Below are 6,775 nucleotides of genomic sequence, written 5' to 3'. Positions count from 1 at the left end.
TGTTATTTGGATCTTATCCATGTGATGTTTAGAGCTTGTGCGTATTTTCATAACAAGCTCTAGTTCATCGAGAATGTTTTTTGCATGGGAAACTTGTTGCATTTTTTAGGTTGGAGGTTTCTTGGTATGTCCTTTTTAGATAGTTCAAAAAAAAATTCATTTATTTTTATCCTCCCTTTTTGGACTATGATGGTTCCCTGCATGATCTTGTAAAGCTTGTTCCTAGTTCAAAACGAGCCCAAGATCATCAAAATCGGAGTCCGAATGCTAAAGTTATGTCTGTTTCAGTTTGATGTTTCTGCTAGTTTTCGGGGGGCAGATATTCCGGCCCAAGTTGGGGGCGGATTATCGGGCCCCTGAAATATCCTGACCAAACAAATAATCTGGCCAAATATCCGGTCCCCATCCGGGGGCATACTTTTTATGGTCCTTAGCTGTTTTTCGGGGGCCGGATTTTTGCAATAATCCGGCCCCGGATAATCCGGCCTGTGAGGACCCAAACGGTCATATTTTTATGGGAGGGGATATTTAAGACCCTCTTCTTCCTTCTTGGGAAGCTATCTCTTCCCCCATTTTCTCTCTACCATTGTTGATCTTGAGAGCTTGCCATATCCCTCTACTCCTCCTGTTATATTGTGATCCAAATTGATGTACTAAAGGGAGGCTAACTTCTGACGAGCGGAGCGAGGCCCGGTACGGTACGGATCGTTGGCACCGCCTATATATACATCTTGTAAGCGCATCGGCTAGGAGTTTATCAGATTATAAGATAACCCACGGCGTTTGTAAACACCTCCGATATAGTGAAGTTTCTTGGTCGGGCGCACGTGGTTTTTTCCCTTTCTGTGTTGGAAGGGGTTTTCCACGTTAAATCTTGTGTCCCCTGCGTGTGTTCTTGTTTCGTTCTTCGTTATTTGCTTGTCGCTTTTATAACACCTCATATGCTTCTTGAATCTTTTTTAGGGAAAAGGAAGAGGAGATCTAGATCTACATTTCTACCAATCAAATCCCTCTCTTTGTGAGTGGAATCCTCTAGATCTTGATCTTGGAGTTCTTTGTTAATTTCCTTTGTTCCTCCTCTCTTCTTCCCCCACAAGTTTTTGTAGCTTTGGTGGAATTTAGGAGTGAAGGATTTGCCATTGCATTTTTGGTGCATCGGTTTGAGTTCTCCACGGTGATTCGTGGTGGTGAAAGCAAGAAGGTTGTTACTCTTGGGTTCTTAGAACCCTAGATGGATTCTAGGCCTTTGTGGTGATTTGTTGGGAGCCTCCAATTAAGTTGTGGATGTGTGCCCCAACCTTTGTGTAAGGTCCGGTTTCCACCTCGAAGGAAATCCCTTAGTGGAATCGTGACCTAGGCCTTTGTGGCAACGGTCACCGGAGAATAAGGTGAGGCGCCTTTATGGCACTCGGTGTGTGTGGTGTGACTACCGCATCTTGGGGTGAGGCCTTCGTGGCGTTGGTGTGCATCGAGCAACCACACCTCAAGGTGAGGCCTCTTGTGGTGTTCAGGAGCACTAAGCCACCGCACCTCTCCAAAGGAGATTAGCTGTAACATCCCAACCTTGTTAATAAGAATAAAGGAGTGATCATGTGCATCTCATGCATGTAGTTTGCATTTGAGTAAAATTTGCATCCAAGTTTAATAATTCTCAATTATGCAAATTTCTTCTCTATTTCTTTGTCTCAAAATCTTTCAAGATTTTATAAAATAAGCCACATGCATGGTTTTGTTGTTTTCAATAAACCCATGTGTGTGTTTATTGTTCTCTAAAAATTTAAGTTCAAGCAAAATTCAAAACATATTTGAATTTAAATTTTTGAAAAGAGAAACAAAACCAGAAAAATAGAGAGAACCCCTCTCTCTCTCCCTGGGCTCAGCCCAACTCTCTTTCTCTCCTTCCCTCTCTCTGGTCGTAGCCCAGCTCAGCTCAACTGGCCCAGCCTCACCCAACTGCAGCCCAACCCTTTTCGCGGAGGGGGGGGGGGGGGGTTCGCAAAATTGCCTTCTTCCCCGCCGTTCCAAGCAGGAGCTGGCAGCCGCCCGGCCACCCGATGGTGCTAGCGGCCACGATTGTCCCCGCCGCCCCCGGCAACCTACATATAGCTCGCCGCCGCGCACCGAAACCCTAGCTCCCCTTTCCCCTCGTCCCCGCGCTCTCCCGCGGCCACGAAACCTAACCCTAACCCTTGCAGAGAATGGCCGGCCTCCGGTCGATTCGCCGCCAGCGAGCCTCCTCCGGCATCGCCGACCCCGCCATCGCGCTCGTGGTGAGATTCTGCACCTCCCCATGCCCTGCTCCGGCGGGTAATCCACCCCCGCGCCGCCTCCTTTTGGTCGCCCGCGACGCGCGGAGTCGACCGCGCCCTCGTGCATATCCTCCTGTCCACGGGAGCCTCCGATTCGAGCTCAACCCGAGCTCCTCTGTAAGCTCATGGCCGACTGACGTCAGCATGACGTCACGCTAACGCCATAATTGTTTTTCTTATTTTTCTGTATTCATTTTTGTATTTTCTGTAAATAGAAAAATATTGACAGGAGGACCCCATATGTCAGAATTTTAATAATTTCATAAATATTTGGAAAATATTAAATTATGACATGTGGGTCCAAGTTGTGAGACTTTTAATATTTTTATAGAATTTTTCAGAAATTGATTTAAAATGAATTAAACTTTGTAAATTCATAACTAATTCATTTTAAATCAGAAAAATACAAATAATATATCAAAATGTTCAGAAAAACAAATCCTAATTGTTTATACATGTTTCATACATGCTTGAACCAACTAAAATTCAAGCCATAGTGGAAACCCTAATCGACCCCTCTCATGTATCGGGATCGATGCCGAACTCCTTTAATTTCCATCGATGCACCTAGGGTTTACCCAACCCCTTTAATATGTCATGTCATCATATTGTATGTGCATTGCATTGATCCATGTCTTGATTGTGCTCTTCCTTTCCGGTATTTGGTTCTTCTCGATAGGGACCAGACGCGAGCCTGAGATCAACGCACACCGAATAGCAAAGCATCCGTAACAATGAGGGACAAGGCAAACCCTAACCTGGTTCATGCATGGTTTTGAAATGCTTTTACTTCGGTTCTTACATATTGCATCCGCTTTCAAATATGTTTTATCCGTAGTGGTAGATATCCTATGTGTGCATATTCCATCTTTGTAGCCCAAAGTTCCTCGATCCACCGCTCTCCCAAAGAAAACTAGGTTGGGCTTGTCCGCATCGCTAGAGCCGTATATATGATATGCTTAGCCATGCTTAGCTGTTCAAGTCTGATCCATCCGGTTGATGAATTAGAGCTACGAATGAACCTAGTTTGACAGGATGACGTGGTAAGACCAGTGATGATGTTAATAAACATGTTTAAAGGCTTGGATGGGCAGCCACATGGGAATGTGGTGATTTGACTCGTTCTCGCCGATACTAGGACCTGAGTTCTCGCCTTCGGAACCAAGACTGAGCGTACAACCACACGGGGACCATGGGAACCCCTTGGCCCGAACTTACCTAGCTTACCCATGAGTCAATTAGATTGCAAGTTCCATTTGCCATACGCATGGGGAAAAGGTGGAAAAGGTTTTCAAAGTGCATCATACAGGGCGTGGATAGGGTGAAGGATGCTGGAGACATTGGACTGGATCCCCTGCGCGTAATGACCGGGACCGCCTCGGAGAGTGGCTACCTACGATGACGGAGTTCCCTAGTTAGTTTGACTCACGTAATAGGTGAAGTAAGGGAAAGATTTTGGTCGACCACCCTCTGCCAGCACACCAAGGAAGGGTGTTATACTAGTGGCATTAAGAGTCGGTCGGCGCGTGTGGGTAAAGTTGTACATTCATGCACGGTAAATCTTTTCAAAAAAGCCGTGTCCACGGTTACGGACGACTTGGTGATGGATTCTGTGATCATAGACAACTTGAACCTAATCGTAAGACTTGATGTCAATGTGTGAATAAGGATCCCTTCTCAGGGTATCGAGGGGGTGATCCTAGGTGATAGGTTCAGGTGATGATGAAGATTCGGTGTATTCAACATGATGATTTTAGAGCTAGAGTTGTTATCGCTCTCTTATCCCCTTTTGAAAATGGTCTAAATAGACGAGGTTCTGCTCCCTCTTGTTTACAAAGGAAAACTGGCTTTCCGCAAATAAGCCCACATAAAGCCTCGCATATCCGCTTTGCTAACAGGTTGTACTAAGTCATGCTGAGTCCCTGTACAAAGCCTTGCATGCTTTGTTTTCAGACGAAGTCCTTCCAATAGATGGTGGTTTCTACCTTGACGTCTACGAGTAGGTGCTGAGTTCCCAGTGCGCCGCCCGAGACTTATGGGCGACGTCGCCTTATGTTATGGCCTCCTAGGCCCTTTGCAGTCTTGTTATCTAGAATAACATAATTTTGCTTTCTGTTGTTTGTTGAATTGTGGTTCGTGACCTCTGCATGTAATAAATTTGGATCTTAACTCTATTAGGAGTTGTAATATATTTACTTTCAGTCGTAGAGTCACTGTTGTGTTACCGATTCTCACCCTGTAGGCCCTAGAGATCTAGGTTAGGTGACGTGGGCACTACCCTTCGGGTAACCCACATTACCCTATCCTGTATTGACTAATTGGAGGCCCATGAAGACATTTGAAGGCGAGATGGGCCACTAGGACGGCGTACTGTATGTTCCTTGACGCGGCAAGACAAGGAAGCGATTGAACAAGGAAAGATCGGATCTAAAATTACTGTCAAACCTAGTCGTACTCGTAGAGACCTCTTGAGACCCAGCCTCCTATATAAAGGCCAGGAGAGGGGCTGCCGAGGGACACAATCAATCTTAGCAATCTTAGCCAGAAAAAGCTTAGAGCTAGGTTACCTTAGCAATAGTCATCTCGACGAGATCTCAGCCGAGCTATTCGGCACCCCATTGTAACCCATTATCATCACAATCAAGAACAGACAGGCAGGACGTAAGGGTTTTACCTCATCGAGGGCCCCAAACCTGGGTAAATCGCTCTCCCCGCTTGTCTGTGAACCGATGTCTCGTGTCAGCTTGCAGGATTCCATCAACCCTAAGCCCCTATCGGAGGGCATTGGCGAGGAGTACCCTCGACATTAGGCTTATGCTATATCCGATGTCTGGGTTTGTCTAGCCCTGACCTCTGGGGTTCCCGACATTAGCACTCGCAGGAGTGTGAACTTCGGGATAAATCATTGTATCCTGCGTGCCTCGGTTATCTCTATACCCAAGCTCTTTACTTATGCACTTTACATTGTGATAGCCATCATGCTTGAAGTTATATATCTTTCTATCACATAGTTGCTTGTATTTCTTAGCATAAGTTGTTGGTGCACATATGTGAACCATAGTATATAGGCTTTAGGATTGACAAAGTAAACGCTAGTTTTATTCTGCATTTGTTAAGCCCATCTCGTAAAAGTTTTAAACCGCCTATTCACCCCCCTCTAGGCGACATCCGTGTCCTTTCAATTGTGTTTAAGCAAACTAGTTCATCTTATTCCACAATAATCTACAGAACCATGGTTTGATTCGAGATAAATTGTACATGAAAAAGATGTGCCTCGGCGTTGTGATTCCATTCTCGTGATTGGTTAATAGTTCCATCGAGTGTTTAAAGCACGGTTTTGTGTTTCTTTGGAGCTTACTTGGACGAGTTTTGTCAAATTTGTGGGACACGGTCGACCTTTTGAAATTTTCTTGGAGGAGTAGTTTCACCACACCATCTCACACAATTTTTGTGTTCAAAGTTTTTGGTTTTGACATTCGTAGGCGAGTAGATCTACAACTCCATACGGTGAATCAGGGATATGAAGATACATGTGACATCCTAGCCCAGAGCTCAATATGATTGATAGGATACTTGTACCAATATGTAACCAAAGAACTCCGAGGTTAACTGTGCTTGGCCTGGAGCGATTTGAGGACTGCGGCGTACTGCACCAGAGGTCATTCCCGGGTGCGTACAAGTGAGGACAAAATGCGCAGAAAATACTAGTGTTAGTGTGTGGGGCCAGTCTAGAGATCCTTGAGAGTTGCTCGGGGTAACATGCCTAGCCGGGGTGGTTGGGGTTACATTTGCATCGTAGCCGACCTCCGCCGTTAGCAGATGGGCGTGTGCGGGTCGGGGCCTCGGCATGGGGTGCATGGCTACGGGTGTGGCCCGTCATGAAACACGCAGATGGCAAGCGATGTGCGCCAAGCACCGGACACATGGACGCGTGCCGAGATGGGTGTTCCGGCTTGGGGCTGATCGACGAGCGGGCGGTCAATCTTCTAAGGGGGCAGTGTGACATCCCCGGCCCAAGGCTCAATACGATTGATAGGATACTCATATCAATAAGTTGCAACTTCTTTTCCGGAAGCTCATCCCTAGAGAACTTCGAGGTTAAGTGTGCTTGGCCTGTAATGATTTGAGGATGGTTGACCAACCAGGAAGTCCTTCCCGGGTACCCACAAGTGAGGACAAAGTGGACAGAAAAGACCAGTGCTGGTATGTGGGGCCAGTCTAGAGATCCTAGAGAGGTGCCAGTGGCAACGTGCCCCGGCCGGGTGGTCGGGGTGTTACAATGCACTCATCTACCAATGTCAAAACTAAAAATTACAAACACGAAAGTTGTGTAAAACACCGAGATGAACTTACTCCTCGAAGACAATTTCAAACAGTCAACCATATCACACAAATGTAATAAAATTCAACCAAAAAAATTCAAAGAAAACACGAAATAGACATTCAAAAACTCGATGAAACTTCAA

The sequence above is a fragment of the Lolium rigidum genome, chromosome 2 (genome assembly GCF_022539505.1).
Source record: "Lolium rigidum isolate FL_2022 chromosome 2, APGP_CSIRO_Lrig_0.1, whole genome shotgun sequence".
Classification (NCBI taxonomy): Eukaryota; Viridiplantae; Streptophyta; class Magnoliopsida; order Poales; family Poaceae; genus Lolium; species Lolium rigidum.
Note: the sequence above shows the minus strand (reverse complement) of the source record.